This window comes from Dromiciops gliroides, chromosome 1, assembly GCF_019393635.1.
Source record: "Dromiciops gliroides isolate mDroGli1 chromosome 1, mDroGli1.pri, whole genome shotgun sequence".
NCBI classification, from domain to species: Eukaryota; Metazoa; Chordata; class Mammalia; order Microbiotheria; family Microbiotheriidae; genus Dromiciops; species Dromiciops gliroides.
In genome coordinates, this window is record NC_057861.1 from 57,703,078 (window position 1) to 57,721,258 (window position 18,181).

Consider the following 18,181-nt stretch of genomic DNA (forward strand, 5'->3'; position numbering starts at 1 on the left):
AGGAGAACCAAAGACTAGGGAGGAGGCACAGAGGAAGGACAGTAGTAACATCTGCTGAGAAGAAAAAACAAAACATCAGTAGTGGTGCATCAATACGGGGAGAGTTGCAAACAAAAGGGCAACAAGACAGAGAGCAGAGGCATGAAGGAACCTTATCTTATGATGGTACCCCACTGGATACTACTGTAAGTCATCAGGACTTTCCTGAAAGGAAGGGTGGCACATTGTATGAGAGGTATTTGTTGACTCCCTGTGGTCTTAGAAGTGACTCCTGGGCAGCTAGGTGGCGAAGTGGATAGAGCACCGGCCCTGGAGTCAGGAGGACCTGAGTTCAAATCCGGCCTCAGACACTTAACACTTACTAGCTGTGTGACCCTGGGCAAGTCACTTAACCCCAATTGCCTCACCAAAAAAACAAAACAAAAAAAGAGGGAAGTCCTTTCTGAATCTTTTATTGTGTAAATTAAACCATTCTATGTTTTGAAGTTGTGTATACTTGTGTGCTTATAAGGGGAAATGGTGGCTGCCTTTGGGGGAATAACCAAATATTGAAGTTCCAAGATCCTACCTTGATGGGAACAATGGATCCAATAATGAAGAGGTCCCCCAAATGTACCTGAGCTCTTTGTAGCAAGAGGGACCCTTGGTGAAAAGAGAAGAATAATTAAAGGAATAGTTTGTGAGCATTTAGCAAGAGTTTAAATCTATGAGCAAATATAATTTCATCAAGGACATGTCATGTCAGAGTAACTTCATTTTCTTCTTTGACAGACTAACTAGAGTGGTGCTGATCCAGGGAATACTGTAATAAAGAATAGATTAATTTCAAGAAAGCATTTGACAAAATCTGTCTTGCCATCTTTGTGGAAGAGATGGAACACTATGGACTAAATTTGTAGTTGATACAAAAGTTGGAGGAATAGCTAACATATTGGATGGCAGAATCAGGATCCAAAAAGACATCTATAGGTTAGATTATTATTACACCCAGTCCAGTATGTTTAGATTTAATGGGAATAAATGTAAAGGTTCTATTTTGTTGTTGACTGGTTTCAGTTCTATCCAACTCTTCATAACCCCATTTTGGGATTTTTATTGACAAGGATAGTTGAGTGTATTGCCATTTCCTTCTCCAGCTCATTTTACAAATGAGGAAACTGAGGCAAACAGGGTTAAGTGACTTGCCTAGGGTCATACAAGTATCTGAAGCTGGGTTTGAATTCAGGTCCTTCGACCTCCAGGGCCAGCGTTCTATGACAGTTCACTACCTAGCTACTATACCTCAGTTAAAAAATTTTGGTTTCAAGGGAGGGGAAGGCATAGCTATTCAGCAGTCTTTGTAGTTCTGATGAATTGCAAGCCCTTAATCAACAGCATGACACCAAAAATGCTGATATAAGCAAGAGGTCATGCTGTTTTCTGCCCTGGTCAGAAGCCACATGGAATATTGTGTTGATTTTTAGGTACCACATTTTATTTTCCAATTTTTTCTTATTTGGAATGGGAAAGTATTTTATTTTATTTTTAAAAATGACTTGCCCAGGGTCACACAGCTAGTAAGTATCTGAGGCTGGATTTGAAGGTAGGTCTTCCTGACTCTAGGCCCAAAGCTCTATCTATTGTGTTTTCTTTCAGGTTCTATAGTATCTTTCCTTTTTAGACAGTTTTTGACCTGGGAAGGAGAAAAAAAAAAAAGGGAAAAAAAGGCAAAGAGAGGTTTAAAGGGGCTGAATGTATTAGTTTTTGTTGTTGTTCAGTCATACCTAATTTTTTATGACTCTGTGGACCAGGCTGTCAGTGAGGTTTTCTTGGCAAAGATACTGGAGTGGTTTGCCACTTCCTTCTCCAGAGGATTAAGGCAAACAGAGGTTAAATGACTTGCTCAGGGTCACACAGCTAGTAAGTATCTGGGGCTGGATTTGAAGGTAGGTCTTCCTGACTCTAGACCCATTGTTTTTTCAATTATTTTATTTTGCGGGGCAATGAGGGGTAAGTGACTTGCCCAGGGTCACTGTGAGAAAATAACAAGATTTGGCAGATATTCAAAGGCCCACCTGGAGGTTAAACTGATTGAATTAAGTGAGAGTGATTCACTTTACTGATTAGCCTACTTCAAGTTAATTAGATTATAACCATACCTGGCTATCCCTTAAGAAGGTATTGTTCTCAGAAGGTAAGGACTTTGAACTCAACTTGAGACCACCTTTAAGTCCAGTGAACCAATGGATTTGGATGACACCTACCAATCAGCTTGAAGCAGTGTGTAAGGACCACCTCTGCTCCAGACCTATAAAAAGCTTCCACAATCAGTTTGAGAGGAATTTGTGATTTAAGCAGACTCATGGTGGAGGACTTGAGAAAAAACCTGACCAGGCTGGAACTCTAGGCTAGATAGGCCTTTTCTTAACTTTCTGAACTCTATCTGAGTACTTTAGAACTCTACCTGGTACACTTTAATAAATGCTGAATGCCCAAAGACTGGTGCTAAAGTTTCTCATTTAAGGTGACCGCACATTAGATTTTTTTAGACAACACATTTTATTTATTTATTTATTTATTTATTTATTTATTTATTTTTAGTGAGGCAATTGGGGTTAAGTGACTTGCCCAGAGTCACACAGCTAGTAAGTGTTAAGTGCCTGAGGCCGGATTTGAACTCAGGTACTCCTGACTCCAGGGCCGGTGCTCTATCCACTGAGCCACCTAGCTGCCCCAACACATTTATATTTTAAACATCACAGTCATACAGCCAGTAAGTGTCAAGTGTCTGAGGCCGGATTTGAACTCAGGTCCTACCTGAATCCAGGGCCGGTGCTTTATTCACTGTGCCACCTAGCTGCCCCCAGCTCTATCCACCGTAAGAAATAATGAGCTTGGGGGCAGCTGGGCAGAAGCTAAGTTCTCAGAAGCTAAGGACTTTGAACTCCACAATGTACACAATGAACTCCACAATGAACACCCTCAAGTCCAGTGAACCAAGGGATTTGCATGATGCTGACCCATCATCTTGAAGGATGGCCTCTTCCAGGGGAGGGAGGCTGGAAGTGGGAAGTGCTGTTTACTCTCTCTCAGTTTGGCTCCGGAACAGCTCATGGTAGAGGACTAAGGAGAAGAAGCAGACCAGGTTGAACCCTTTTCCCTTGGTTTTCTGACCCAGGTGTTCTCTTTTTCACTAATAAATGCTTAATACCCAGAATTGGTGATAACACTTCTAATTTAGAAGTAAACCCTAGCTAGTTTTCCCCCACATTGGGGACAGAAAAAAGGCAACTACACATTAGATTTTAGTCATCACACTATGGAATCATCTGGCTGCCTCATTTAAGAGTAATTAACCAAGCAACAAGTTTCATAGAAACAACTTCAAAGGGATAAATGAAGCAGGCAGCAGTTGGAACCTCTAATCAGAAATCTATAAAAGGTAAGTCAAGCACTAGTACACAATCATTGTGTTTAAATAATAATTGTTGCACACTTCTCAAAAAGAGATGTTAACCACTGGGCCAAGGTCCCCAAAAGTATAGCCTTCTCACTAACATAGCCTCTATGCACTTTTTTTTTTTTTAGTGAGGCAATTGGGGTTAAGTGACTTGCCCAAGGTCACACAGCTAGTAAGTGTTAAGTGTCTGAGGCCGGATTTGAACTCAGGTACTCCTGATTCCAGGGCCGGTGCTCTATCCATTGCGCGACCTAGCTGCCCCTCCTCTATGCACTTTTATGTCTCACAATCATAATAAGCAAATATAGTATTATTGTCATTTGCTCACCAGAGGTTATACCTGGGGATTAGTCTATCTGTAGTCCATCAAACCCATTGTTGTGCAGTGAGAAGACCCTGGACTTTAGGCTTTTTTAGGTCCAAGTTCAAATATTGGCTCTGCCACTCACCAGCTCTGCAACCCTGGACAAGTCTCTTCCCCTATTTATGGAAAGGAACCTCAGTTTCATCCCATATAAACCAGGAATAGCAATGAATTCTTTGCCTGACTCATGGGACTGTTGTTTCTATTTCTATTATTTACCTCCTACAAAAAGATCCCAGCTTGGCTGCTTATTACCATGTGACCCTGGGCAAGTCACTTAGTCTTTCATTTCCTCAGTTTCCTCAACTGTAAAAGGAGATAATAATAGCACCTACCTCCCACGGTTGTTGTGAGGATCAAATGAGATAATATTTGTAAAGTTCTATAACTATCCTAAAGAGTTATTAGGTAATATATCTCAAGATCTCACTTTAGAGAAAAACTCAAATGGTTATATTTCATTCAGCAAGCATTTATTAAATACACTGCTGAGTGAAAGGCAACCTGATACCCTTGCCTATCTCAGTCATCCTTAGGTAGAGACAGTTGGCCTGCTCTTCAGAGCTTCTAGAATATCCACTTACCTGGTGGTTGATGTTGAAATTATAAACAAAAAGCTCAGGAGGCCCCATGACCCCCATGACCTCCATACAGTGGACATCTGATAACCATTCCAAAAGTTGGCATGTCTATAGCACTTTATACATACTTCTACTTTTTCAGTTCTTCCTCTGGATGTGGAAAGCATCTTCCTACATAAGTCATTTGTATTTGATTTGAGTATTTGCAATGATCAAAATAATCATTCAGGGGCAGCTAGGTGGCGCAGTGGTTAAAGCACCGGCCCTGGAGTCAGGAGTACCTGAGTTCAAATCCAGCCTCAGACACTTAACACTTACTAGCTGTGTGACCCTGGGCAAGTCACTTAACCCCAATTGCCTCACTAAAAAAAAAAAAAAAAGTCAATTCAAAATAATCATTCAAAGTTGTTCTTAGAACAATGTTGCTATTACTGTGTACAATGTTCTCTTAGTTCTATTCATTTCACTCTTCATTTCATATAAGTATTTCCATTTTTTTCTTTTTTTTTTAAATAGTATTTCAGTTGGGTTTTTTTTCCCCAATTGCATGTAAAGATAGTTTTCAACATTCATTTTGGTAAGATTTTGAGTTCCAAATTTTTCTCCCCCTGTCTCCCTAAAACAGCAAGCAATCTGATATAGGTTATACATTACATTCATGTTAACCATATTTCCACATTAGTCATGTTGTGAGAGAAGAATCAGAACAAAAGAAAAAAAACACAAGAAAGAAGAAATAAGCAAAAAACAACAAAAGTGAAAATAGAATGCTTCAATCTGCATTCAGACTCCATTGTTCTTTTTCTGAGTGTGGAGAGAGTCTTCCATCATGAGTCTTTTGGCATTGTCTTGGATCATCATATTGCTCATAGAGAATTTAATAAGGTTAAAGTGTTTACATTCCTACATGGAAAGATAATACTTGTAATTCCGAAGAACTTTATTATTATCATTTTTTTCATAAAAGTATTTTTAATTTTCCAGTTACATGTAGAGATAGTTTTCAACATTTATGTTTATAAGATTTCTAGTTTCAAATTTTTCTCCCTCCCTCCCCTCCCTCCCCCCTCCCCAAGACAGCAAGCAATCTGATATAGGTTATATATGTACAATCACATTAAACATATTTCTGCATTAGTCATGCTGTGAAGGAAGAATCAGAGCAAAAAGGAAAAACCTCAAAAAAGAAAAACAACAACAACAACAAATAGAAATAGTATGGTTCAATCTGTATCTAGATTCCACAGTTCTTTTTTTTTTTTTTTGGATTTGGAGAGCATTTTCCATCATGAGTCCTTTGTAACTACATTGGACCATTGTACTGCTGAGAAGAGTCAAGTCTATCACAGTTGATCAACACATAATGTTGTTGATACTGTGTACCATGTTCTCCTGGTTCTGTTCATCTCACTCAGCATCAAGAACTTTATTATTATTAAGGCAGTTAGAAGGAGTGTACATAGACAAAGGGCATGGATGTGAGTTAACTATGATGGAATGATATTAAAAGAAATTAAGGTATGCACTGGGAGAAGGGGAAAGGGAGAGATAGAATGGGATAGATTATCCCACATAAAAGAGGTGAGAAAGCCTTGACATTGAAGGGGAAGATGCAGGACTGAGGTGGCCAGCAATGCTTGAACCTTACTCTCGTTGGAATTGGCTCAAAGGGGGAAGAACATACACACTCAGTTGGGTAAAGAAATCTATCTTACTCTACAAGTAAATAGGAGGGGAGGGGAGTAAGAGAAGGCAGTGTGGTGCTGATAGAAGGGAGGGCAGATTGGGGGAGGTGGAGGGACAGTGGCGGGGGGGGGGGGGGAGGAGAAAGTAGGATGGAGGGAAATACACAGTTAGTAATCATAACTATGAATGTGAATGGGATGAATTCAGCCATAAAACAGAAGCAGATAGTAGAGTAGATTACATAAATAAAATATAAAGGGGGATACCATAAGCAAATTAGGGGAGCATGTAATAGTTTACTTGTCAGATCTAAGTTAAGGGAAGAATTTAGGACTGAGCAAGAGCCAGAAAGTATTACCGGATATAAATTGGATAATTTTGGTTACATTAAATTAAAAAGATTTTGCACAAACAAAACCAATGTAGCCAAGAATAGAAGGAAAACAGAAAACTGAAAATTTTTTACTACAAGTCTCTCTGTAAAAAAATCCTAATTTCTTAAATATATAGAGAATATAAGTCATTCCCCAATTGATAAATGATCAATGGATATGAACATTTTTCAGAAGAAGAAATCAGAGCTATCTATAGCTATATGAAAAATGCTCTAAATCATTATTGATTAGAAAAATACAAATATTAAAACAAATATGAGGTACCACCTCACACCAATTATATTGGCTAATGATAGAAAAGGAAAATGACAAATATTGTAGGTGTTGTGGGAAAATTATGGCACTAATGCATTGTTGGTGGAGTTGTGAACAGAATTGCTTTCTGGAAAGCAATTTTGAATTATGCCCAAAAGGCTATAAAACTATGCAAACCTTTTACCCAGCAATACCACTACTAGGTCTGTATCCAAGAGACAGATAGATAGATGAATGGATGGATGGATGTATATAGATATATACACACACACACATATATATATACATATATTAAAATAATAAGGACCTATATGTACAAAAATATTTATAGCAGTTCTTTTTGTGGTGGCAAAGGATTGGAAACTGAGGGGATGACCATCATTTGGGGAATAGCTGAACAAGTTGTGGTATGTGATTGTGATGGAATACTATTACGTTATAAAAAATTATGCCGGGGGCAGCTAGGTGACATAGTGGATAAAGCACTAGCCCTGGATTCAGGAGTACCTGAGTTCAAATCCGACTCAGACATTTGATATATTTTTTTTTTTTTTGCGGGGCAATGGGGGTTAAGTGACTTGCCCAGGGTCACATAGCTAGTAAGTGTCAAGTGTCTGAGGCCGATTTGAACTCAGGTCCTCCTGAATCCAGGGCCGGTGCTTAATCCACTGGGCCACCTAGCCGCCCCCCAGACATTTGACATTTACTAGCTGTGTGACCCTGGGCAAGTCACTTAATCCCCATTGCCCTGCCCCCCCACCCCCAAATGATGCCCACAATGTTTTCAGAAAAACCTGGAAACACTTGCATGAACAAATAATGCAAAGTAAAGTGAGCAGAACCTAGAGAACATTGTACACAGTAACAATAATATTGTATGATGACCAACTGTGACTGACTTAGCTATTCTCAGCAATACAATGATCTAAGCCAATTCTGAAGGACTTAAGATGAAAAATGCTATTCACCTTCAAAGAAAGAACTGATGGAGTCTGAATGCAGATCAAAGCATATTTTTTTAAATCACTATTTGTGTGTGTGGGGGGGGGCAATGAGGGTTAAGTCACTTGCCCAGGGTCACACTAGTAAGTGTCAACTGTCTGAGACCATATTTGAACTCAGGTCCTCCTGAATCCAGGGTCAATGCTCTATCCACTATGACACCTAGCTGCCCCAGCATATTTTTTTAAACTTTATTTTTCTTGGGGTTTTGTTTGTGTGTGCTTTGTTTTTTCCATGGCATGACTAATATGGAAATGTTTTGCATGACTGTACATGTATAATCTATATTAAATTGCTTGCCTTATAAGTGGATGGAAGGGGAAGAAGGGAGGGAGAGAATCTGGAACTTAAATTTAGAAAAACAAAAAAATGTTAAGGGGGCAGCTAGGTGGCACAGTGGATAAAGCACTGGCCCTGGGTTCAGGAGGACCTGAGTTCAAAGCTGGCCTCAGACACTTGACACTTACTAACTGTATGACCATGGGCAAGTCACTTAACCCTCATTGCCCCACAAAACAAAAATGAATGTTAAAAAAGTTTTTACATGTAATTGAAAAAAAAATATTTTTAAAAGCTAAGGAGGAAATTTCTTTCTGCTTCTGTCTTTCTTTTAATGAGGGAGAAGAGAAAAAATGAGGAAAAATGGATTCTGCCTCTGTAGGCAGCAGCCCAATCCCCTATACAAACTTTCTGTTCCCCTTCCATGTTGCTTATTATTATTATTATTATTATTACCCTTTACAAAATGAAAATTTTGGCATCCACTAATTTGTTTGTGTGTTTAATGATGAAATGCATAACAAGGCTGTGATCCCTGTAGAGATATCAGAGACACCCCCACATCAATACAGCTGAGGTACAAGGGAAGGAAAGGACATTCACTAATCCCATTTGCAAGGGAAGTATACTAATTTACTAATTTACCCATATTGGAGAATACATTTCTAGAAACAGAAGCAGGAAGAATATCTATCTATCTATCATCTATCCACCTATCTACCAACCGGGGCAGCTAGGTGGCGCAGTGGATACAAGACTGGTCTTGGAGTTAAGAGGACCTGTGTTTAAATCTCACTTTAGACACTTACTAGCTGTGTGACCTTGGGCAAGTCAAACCCAATTGCTTTAAACTGTGTAATTTAAAATTCTAAATGTGGGTTCTAATCTGTCGCCCCCAGTTTGGGGAGGAAACTGACTAAAATCACTGATAAATGAGTTTAGAATTTTTTAAAGGGTTTATTGAAAGATAGTAAAAGAAAGAGAAAGATTAAGAAGAGATTTCTTATAACCTGGCAATCCTAGCCTTCCTAATCTCCCACTTCTCAAGTTCCCTGCCACCATGTGGATGTCTCACAGCCAAAGAGGAAGCACAGTCCTGCCAGCCTCTGCTTCCTCCTTCATGTTCCCCTCCCAGAAATGGGAGGCTCCTCAGGTTGATTGGCTGGTAGCCTTGATAGACAGTACCCATGAGCAAGCGTCACTTCCTGACGCCAAGGACCTTGACCACATGGCTTGGCCTCAGAGGCCTTCTCCTCATGGCGGAACTTTTCTACAGTAAATCTCCAGCAGGTGGCATCGTTACAAAACATCTGGTGCTATTTCCAGTCATCCGGATATATATCTTGCCATTGGATCCAAATGGCTCTAGAGGAGAGGTTAGTCACCTTGCACAACCCTCCCTCACTTAAAAAAAAAATCCAATTCAGTGCAAGTCATGACATCACCCTGCTGTCATGGTCCTTTTTGGAAACAAAGGACAAAATAACATCTACCAACCTATAGCTATAGCTAGACCTAACTGAAATAAGTCTTTGAGGCAAAAGTGATCCTAGTGTGACTATATTGTAAATGGGATACCCACCCCTTAAATATGTCATAAGGGAAAATAAGACCCTATAATTGAGGATCATCTGCATATCTACTTTATATGTAAGTGCTTACACCTACAGGAAGTGCTCTTGCTACTAACCCTACTCCTGCCTGCCACACCCTTTAAAATCCTTACATTCATAGTATGAAACTTGGTTTGCCTCTCACCTTATTTCATATTATTTCCCTCCATTCATTCTCTGTGCCAGTCAAACAATTGGACTAGCTGTACACCTCCACCTCCTAGAAGGCCTGGCCTCTTTCAAAACAGCTTGAGCTAGGGGCAGCTAGGTGGCGCAGTGGCTAGAGCACGGGTCCTGGAGTCAGGAGGACCTGAGTTCAAATCTAGCCTCAGACACTTGACACTTACTAGCCGTGTGACCCTGGGCAAGTCACTTAACCCCAATTGCCTCACAAAAACAAACAAACAAACAAACAAACAAAAACAGCTTGAGCCACCTTCTAAAGAAGGTCTTTCATGATGCCCCTCTGGCCATTAATGGTTGTTTTCTCCTTTCTGAAATTCATTTGCATTACTTTACATACAGTTGTATTTACTTATGTGGTATGGGGTTGTCTCAGTGGGGTTCATGGGGAGGTCAGATTTTATATATCTCTAAGATTTCCTCTCTCTACCTTTCTCCAAAGGAGATTTTAATTCCTGCCTGACAGAAAAGCAAGAAGTTGGGGCTGGAGGTTAACCATTCCCCTCTCTTCAGGGAAAGGAGGTACCAGGTTAGAATTATATCAATCTGCTCTCATAAATAGTATTAATCTAGGTCATGCAATTTTTAAGTTGAAGCTAAACTTACAACCATTTCTTGCTGTGGAAAGGGGAGGCCCAAGCTCTGGATCCAAGGCTGAGTTCTCTTCCCACCAAATACCAGTTTCACAGTGAGCGCGCATAGCAAATAGCAAAGAAAGTCAGATAGCAAAATGGAGAAATAGAGTTTACCTAGCAGACTATATACCAGACTGACCTCCCCCTTTGAGAAAGAGATAACCCAGCTCAACCAAGAGAGTCCAAGATCTTACCCAAAGGGGAAATTCCCCAGTGTCCAGAGCTGGGGATAGGGACATAATGGAGAATACCAGTTCTTCACACCATGCCATCTTTTATCCAGAGTCTCTCTCCCTTCAGTGACTTGGTAGCTGGAAACTGGAATAACACTGGGATCTCTCTCCTTTCTCACCAACTCAAGGCTGCTCTTCATGGAGGTGTGGGCATTGAGTAATCAATCTCTACCAATGAGGAGTGTCCCATACCAATGAATGGGCATTGGGGCTTGGGTTACTCTTATCTGTACCTGTGTTATAGTCATTGAATATATGGTCCCTCAGGGCAGGGATTGTTTCATTTTTGTCTTTCCATCCCCAGTGCCTTCCACAGTGTCTTGTACATAGATGTCCCCAAAATGTTGCATAAGGCATTTTCTTTTTTCTTTTTTCTTTTCCCCAGGGCAATGAGGGTTAAGTGATTTGCCCAGGATCACACAGCTAGTAAGTGTCAAGTGTCTGAGGTCAGATTTGAACTCAGGTCCTCCTGAATTCAGGGCCAGTGCTTTATCCACTGTGCCACCTAGCTGCCCCCCCCATAAGGCATTTTCTTGCTGAGCCTGTTCCCCAATCTAAATGGAAACAATCACTTAGGTCAGTTTTAAGAGAGTCATGAACAAAGTGTAAAGAAAGTTCTGTAGTATGAAAGGCTGAAGACTTCATGGGATCAGAGATCCCAGCTAGAAGGCCTGTTAGAGGTCATATTATCCAATATTATGCCTTTATTTTATAGATGAGGAAACTGAGGCCCAGACAGGTTAAGTGACTTAGCCCTATTACTTCCAGTATCAAATATAAAATCCTTCTCAACCTCCCCCACTTCTCAGGCTTCCTATACCTTATGCCCACCTTTCTTATTCTGCAACCCAGTGATGCTGGCCTCTGGGATGCTCCTCCATCCCCCAACTCTGTGCATTTTCACTGATTGTCCCCAGGCTTGGAATTTTTTCTCTCCTCATCTCCAAATTCTGACTTCCCTGACTTCCTTCAAGTTCCATCTAAAATCCCACCTTCCACAGGAAGCCTTTCCCAATCCCCCTAAATGCTAACGTCTCCCATCTGTAATTATCTCCAATTTAACCTGTATGTAGCATGTTTGTACATAGCTGGGGTTTTTTTTTGTTTTGTTTTGTTTTTTGTGGGGCAATGAGGGTTAAGTGACTTGCCCAGGGTCACACACCTAGTAAGTGTCAAGTGTCTGAGGCCAGTTTTGAACTCAGGTCCTCCTGAATCCAGGACCGGTGCTTTATCCACTGTACCACCTAGCTGCCCCATAGCTTTTTACATGTTATCTCTCCTATTAGATTGTGAGTTCTCCGAGAGCAGGGACTGCCTTATAGCTTTCTTTGTATCCCTAGTGCAGTGCCTGAAACATATCAGGCACTTCATCTTATCGACTCAAAGTCCCACACATAGTAAATGCTCAAGCCAGTGACTCCTGAGTTTAGCACAATTCTGGGCTCTTCTCACTGCACCAAAGACATCTGAGCTGGGTTCTAAAGGTTAGGTAGCCATAGTCAAATTTCAGAACTACATCAGGAATGAATTTTTACAAGCAGCAAGGGGAGAAATCCTTCAAATTCCAAAGTGGATTAATTCAAATGACTCCAGATTACTCTGATGAAATCAAAGGCAAAACTGGACTATGGTATTCTAAAGAACAAAGGAAATTGATCAGCACCCAAAAATAAGATATCTCCCAAAGCTGAGCCTGGACATCAAAGAAAACAATTAGATGTACAGTAGAAAGGAAGAATCAAAACCATTCCTTCCAAAGAACCCAGGAAGTGAGCAGGGGATATTCAGCCTGCAAACTGAGCAAACAAACAGTAGGCAAATAAGTACTTTCAGGATAGAATAAAATGTCCCAAAATGAAATTCTTGTTTTCATACAGATCAGGCTAAACAAGAACAGGAATGTGAGGGAATATTTCTAGTTTGATTTTCTTTAAATTTTTTTTAATCATGAATTGAGTGACAATGTGAACCCCAAAGAAAAAAGAATCTAAGGAATAAAGAGCATCATGGGAAATTAGAAAGGAAAAAAAGGGCATTGAGAAGGTGACACAAACCAGGCAACTTTGTTACTACTGTGTTTAATTTAATATACACTTTTTTTTAAAAGGTATGCTACTTAAAGAGCATAGAATATGTACTGAGTGTAGAGTATTCTTTCTATAATAGTAAGAGAAGTTCATAGTGTCATGGGGCGCAGAGCACCCCAGAATTTCTCTGGGGCACACCGAGGAATCTTCTCCTTGAGAAACTAAACCAGAGGACAGATAACGCCTAGAGGAACCAAATCGGACTGAGCTAGCTTGGGATTCCTACCCTTCATTCTGGTCTCCCTTAACCTGGGGAGATAAATTTGGGTGTGGCTTCGGCCTTTGTGTCCTGAAGAGGGATCCGTAGCCACCCCTCTCCCAATTCCTCTAGTCACTACCAGTGGGGGATGGTCCTCCACTGCTCACCCAATTCCCCCAGCTACCACCAGTGGGGGATGGTCCTCTCTCACTAAAGGAACTTTTCACGGGCAGATGGTCCACCCCCATCAGTCCCCTATAAAAGTACCTTCCGGTCTCCTGTTCGGGGAGATTTGGTACCTCTGAGCCATGTGCTTTATGCCAAATCTCCCCATGAAAAGTCTAAGGATTTCTTTCATGGTTTCCCTCCCCCCACCCTTCCCTTCCCTTGCTCCTAAATAAACTATCACCTTGTTCTAACTAAGTTTTGTGTGCAAGAGGGTGTAATTCTTTAAAGAGGAATTCCCAAGAACCCCAACCCCAACTCCTACCCCAACCCCATACCCCATTTTTCCCACTATATCATCTATATCATCAGCTTATAAATAATCTTCTTTTTTAGAGATCATAGAAAAGGGAAAAGGACCCATATGTACAAAATCATTTCTAGCAGCTCTCTTTGTGTTGGCAAAGAATTGGAAATCAAGGGAATGCTTATCAACTGGGGAATGGTTGAACAAGTTGTGGTATATGAATGTAATGGAATACTATTGTGCTGTAAGAAATGATGAGCAGGCAGATTTCAGAAAAACCTGGAAAGATTGAAGTGTACTAATGATGAGTGAAGTGAGCAGAACCAGGAGAACATTGTACACAGTAACAGCAACATTGTGTGATGATCAACTGTGATAGAATTGGCTCTTCTCAGCAGATCTAAGACAGTTCCAAAGAACTCATGATAGAAAATGTTCTCCACATTCAGAAGAAAAGAACTGTGGATTCTGAATACAGATTGAACTATTCTGTTTCTACTTTTTTGTTGTTGTTTTTCCTCTTTTTTAAGGTTTTCCCCTTTTGTTCTGATTCTTCTTTCACAACATGACTAATGCAGAAGTGTATTTAATGTGATTACACATATATAGCCTATATCAGATTGCTTTATGTCTTGGGGAGGGGGGAGGGAAGGGAAAGTGGGAGAAAAATTTGGAACTAAAAATCTTATGAAAACAAATGTTGAAAACTATCTTTACATGCAACTGGAAAATAATAAAATACTTTTATAATAAAAAAGAGAATTGCTCCATCACAGAGGTGAGAGACATATGATAAAGGTCTTTCCACAATCTCTGCCAGGGGGTGGGCTGGACACTTCAGGGAATCAACTTGTACTGGACAGAGATGTATATTCCGGTATTAACCCCCTTTGTGGGGAAGAAGTGGGTGGGGGACTCAGGAAGGCACAGATGTGATTAGAATCAGTGCTGTGCTAGAGCTGATCCCAACTACTTATAAGAGCTGATTGTTCAACTTTCAATTTGAGCATTTCCACTTCAGAACTAGCCAAATGCTACAAATCACGGCTTACTTATTGTTTTGTTAATTGTCTAAACTTAAGAAAGTGATGGAGCAAATGTTAATAACACAGTTTAAACTTTTAAGTGTGTCATGAGTACATTTTTCCCCTAGAGAACCAGTCCTTAAACATTTATCAGTACACTCCTGGTCAGAATCTACTCTGCCCCTAGGGCAAGCTATCTTAGAAGGAAAACAAATTCAGAAAAGGTCCAATGAGGTGTGAGGCTCTTAAAAAAAAGGGGGGGATTAAGGGGCAGCTAGGTGGCACAGTGGATAAAGCCCTGGCCCTGGATTCAGGAGGACCTGAGTTCAAATCCAGCCTCAGACACTTGACACTTATTAGCTGTGTGACCCTAGGCAAGTCACTTAACCCTCATTGCCCTGCAAAAACAAAACAAAACAAAAAAAATTAACTACTAGTTTTGAGCAGACAGCTCAAAAATACAATACAAATCGTCTTAAGTCTAGGCTTAGTCTATATTCTGTATAAAACCCCACATGAGATCACACACCTTGTCTATGATCCTGAAAGCCTAGAAACCTGGAGTAATTGATCTTGGATGCTTAATCCCTTTTTATTTTTATTTTTATTTTTTTGTGGGGCAATGAGGGTTAAGTGACTTGCCCAGCATCACACACCTAGTAAGTATCAAGTGTCTGAGGCTGGATTTGATTTTTTTCAGGCAATGGGGGTAAAGTGACTTGCCCACGGTCACACAGCTAGTAAGTGTCAAGTTTCTGAGGCCGGATTTGAACTCAGGTACTCCTGAATCCAGGGCCGGTGCTTAACCACTGCGCCATCTAGCTGCCCCTGAGGCTGGATTTGAACTCAGGTCCCCCTAAATCCAAGGCCAGTGCTTTATCCACTGCACCACCTAGCTGCCCCCACCAGTAGTTAAAATTATAAGGAAAGAAGGAAACTGGGCAAAGGTGAGGGGTTAACCTTGGGATTTACCAAGAGTTTCTCTGATAAAGGCCTTATTCCTCAAATATATAAGGAACTGAGTCAAATTTGAAAAAAAACAAAAAAGAGCCATTCCCCAATTGAGAAATGGTCAAAGGAAATGAACAGGCAGTTTTCAGAAGAGAAAAAAAGTCAAAACTACCTATAGTTATATGAAAATCACTATTGATTAGAGAAATGCAAATTAAAACAACTCTTAGGAACCACCTATCTATCAGATTGTCTAACATGACAGAAAGGGAAAATTACAAATGTTGGAGGGGATGCAGAAAAACAGGAACACTTAATGCATTGTTGGTGGGGTTGTGAATTGATTCAACCATTCCAGAGAGCAATTTGGAACTATGCCCAAAGGGCTATTAAATTGTATATACCCTCTGACCCAGCAATACCACTACAAGGCCTATATCTCAAAGAGATAAAAGAAAAAGGAAAAGGACCAATATGCACAAAAATATTTATAACAGTTCTTTTTCTGTTGGCAATGAATTAGAATTCAAGGGGATGTACAACAGTTGGGGAATAACTGAGCATGTTGTAGTCTGTGATTGTGATGGAATCCTATTGTACTTTAAGAAATGATGAAAAATCAAGGGAATGTCCATCAATTGGGGAATGGCTAAACAAGTTGTGATATATGAATGTAATGGAATACTATTGTGCTGTAAGAAACGATGAGCAGGAGGATTTCAGAAAAACCTGGAAGGACTTGCATGAACTGATGCTGACTGAGAGGAGCAGAACCAGGAGAACATTGTACACAGTAACAGCAACATTGTGTGATGAACAACTGTGATAGACTTGGCTCTTCTCAGCAGTGCAATGATCCAAAACAATTTCAAAGAACTCATGATAGAAAATGTTCTCAACATCCAGAAAAAAGAACTGTGGATTATGAATGCAGATTGAACCATACTGTTTCTACTTTTGAGCTGTTGTGGTTTTTTTCCCCATTCTCTTTGGATTTTCCCTTGTGCTCTGATTCTTCTTTCACAATATGACTAATGCAGAAATATTTTTAATGTGATTGTACATATATAACCTATATCAGGTTGCTTGCTGTCTTGGGGAGAGGGGAGGGAGGGGAGGGAGGGGACAGAGGGAGAAAAATTTGAAACTAGAAATCTTATAAAAATAAATGTTGAAAACTACCTCTACATGTAACTAGAAAATAATAAAATACTTTTATTAAAGAAAAAATTTTAAAAAGAAATTATGAGGATGTTTCAGAAAAACCTTGGAAAATTAATATGAACTAATGCAAAGTGAAGTGAAATCATTGCACATAGTAAAAGCAATATTGTTAACTGTGAGAGACTTAGATAGTCTGATCAATACAATGATCTAGGACAATTTCGAGGGTTAAGCAATGAAAAATTCTATCCATGTCCAAAGAGGGAATTGATGAACTCTGAGTACAAACTGAAGTATAATTTTTTCACTTTATTTTTCTTGCCTTTTTTCCCCCAACATGGCTAATATGGAACCATGTTTTGCATTGTTTCACACATATAATTGATATCATATTGCTTGCATTCTCCATGGGTGGAGGTGGGGCTAATGGGAGGAAGAAAATTTGAAACAAAAAAATTAAGGAATGTTAAGGAAAAATAAATAATAAAATTTTAAAATTCAGCATGCATAAATGGATATGTACTTTTAGATTGTAACACAATTAGTCATGAATAAAGAAAATCTGAGCCCAAGATTCAGACCTAAATAGGAATAGATTTTGAATAGTGAATGCATCAAATAAATCATAGAAATAATAAATAATTATGTTAAAGTAATAATAAAAAACATAAAACCTAGGTAATAACTAAATCCATCCTCAGAACTACTCTTTCTCCCCACTATTATTTTCATAATTCTGCAAGTGGTGGTAGCTATGACAATATGGAAACCCTATGTCTTAGAACCCATTTGTATTTGACTCTCAGCTTATAGGTGATGAATGCCCTGCCCTTGGTAAGGGGTGGGGCACAGTCATTGAGAAGTTCTAGAGAGCTTCAGTTATCAGTCAGTCCCCTTTGAAGCTCTTCAGGCTTCAAGATTTTTTGAGACACTTCTAGTGTCAAGTCACTTCTGGCATTTCTGGCACTTCCAGCTTTGAGAGGGAAGGTGGAAGAGGCTAACCCCACTTCAGGTTGCAGAAGGAAAAGACTCTGGGGAAACATGAAAGGAGCTGGAAATCTCTATCAAATCTCTATCCCCAGCTTGCTACAGTAGAGACTTCAGGGAATTTCCCTTTGGATGACATACAGGACTCTCTCTTTGTTAAACTGAGTTATCTTGCTCCCAAAGGGAAAGCACCTTCACTGTATTATCTGGCATATATCTTGACATGGGGCTTAGGATAAATCAGAAGTTTCTCCTGTGAGAAGCAAAACCAAAGATGACCAGTTAACAAGACAGATATATTGAGACTGACCAACTAGATATGAGGACAGACACACCTAAGAAGTGTGAGATTGAAATTGGGTATTAGATCATAAATCTCCCCTACTTAACCTTTCCCTTAATTTATCTCCCAGACTAGTAAATGGAAGAAGTTTCCAGTTTTCTAGATAGAGCTTTTATTGTATGGTAGTCACAAGGTGATGTTGATTAGAAGGATAGGAAAGTAGAAATACAATACAAATCGTCTTAAGTCTAGGCTTAGTCTATATTCTGTATAAAACTCACCAAAACCCGAAGCCCACCTTTGGGGAAAGAGACCGAGTCAAGCGCGTGCTGTTAACCGAGAGCCAGG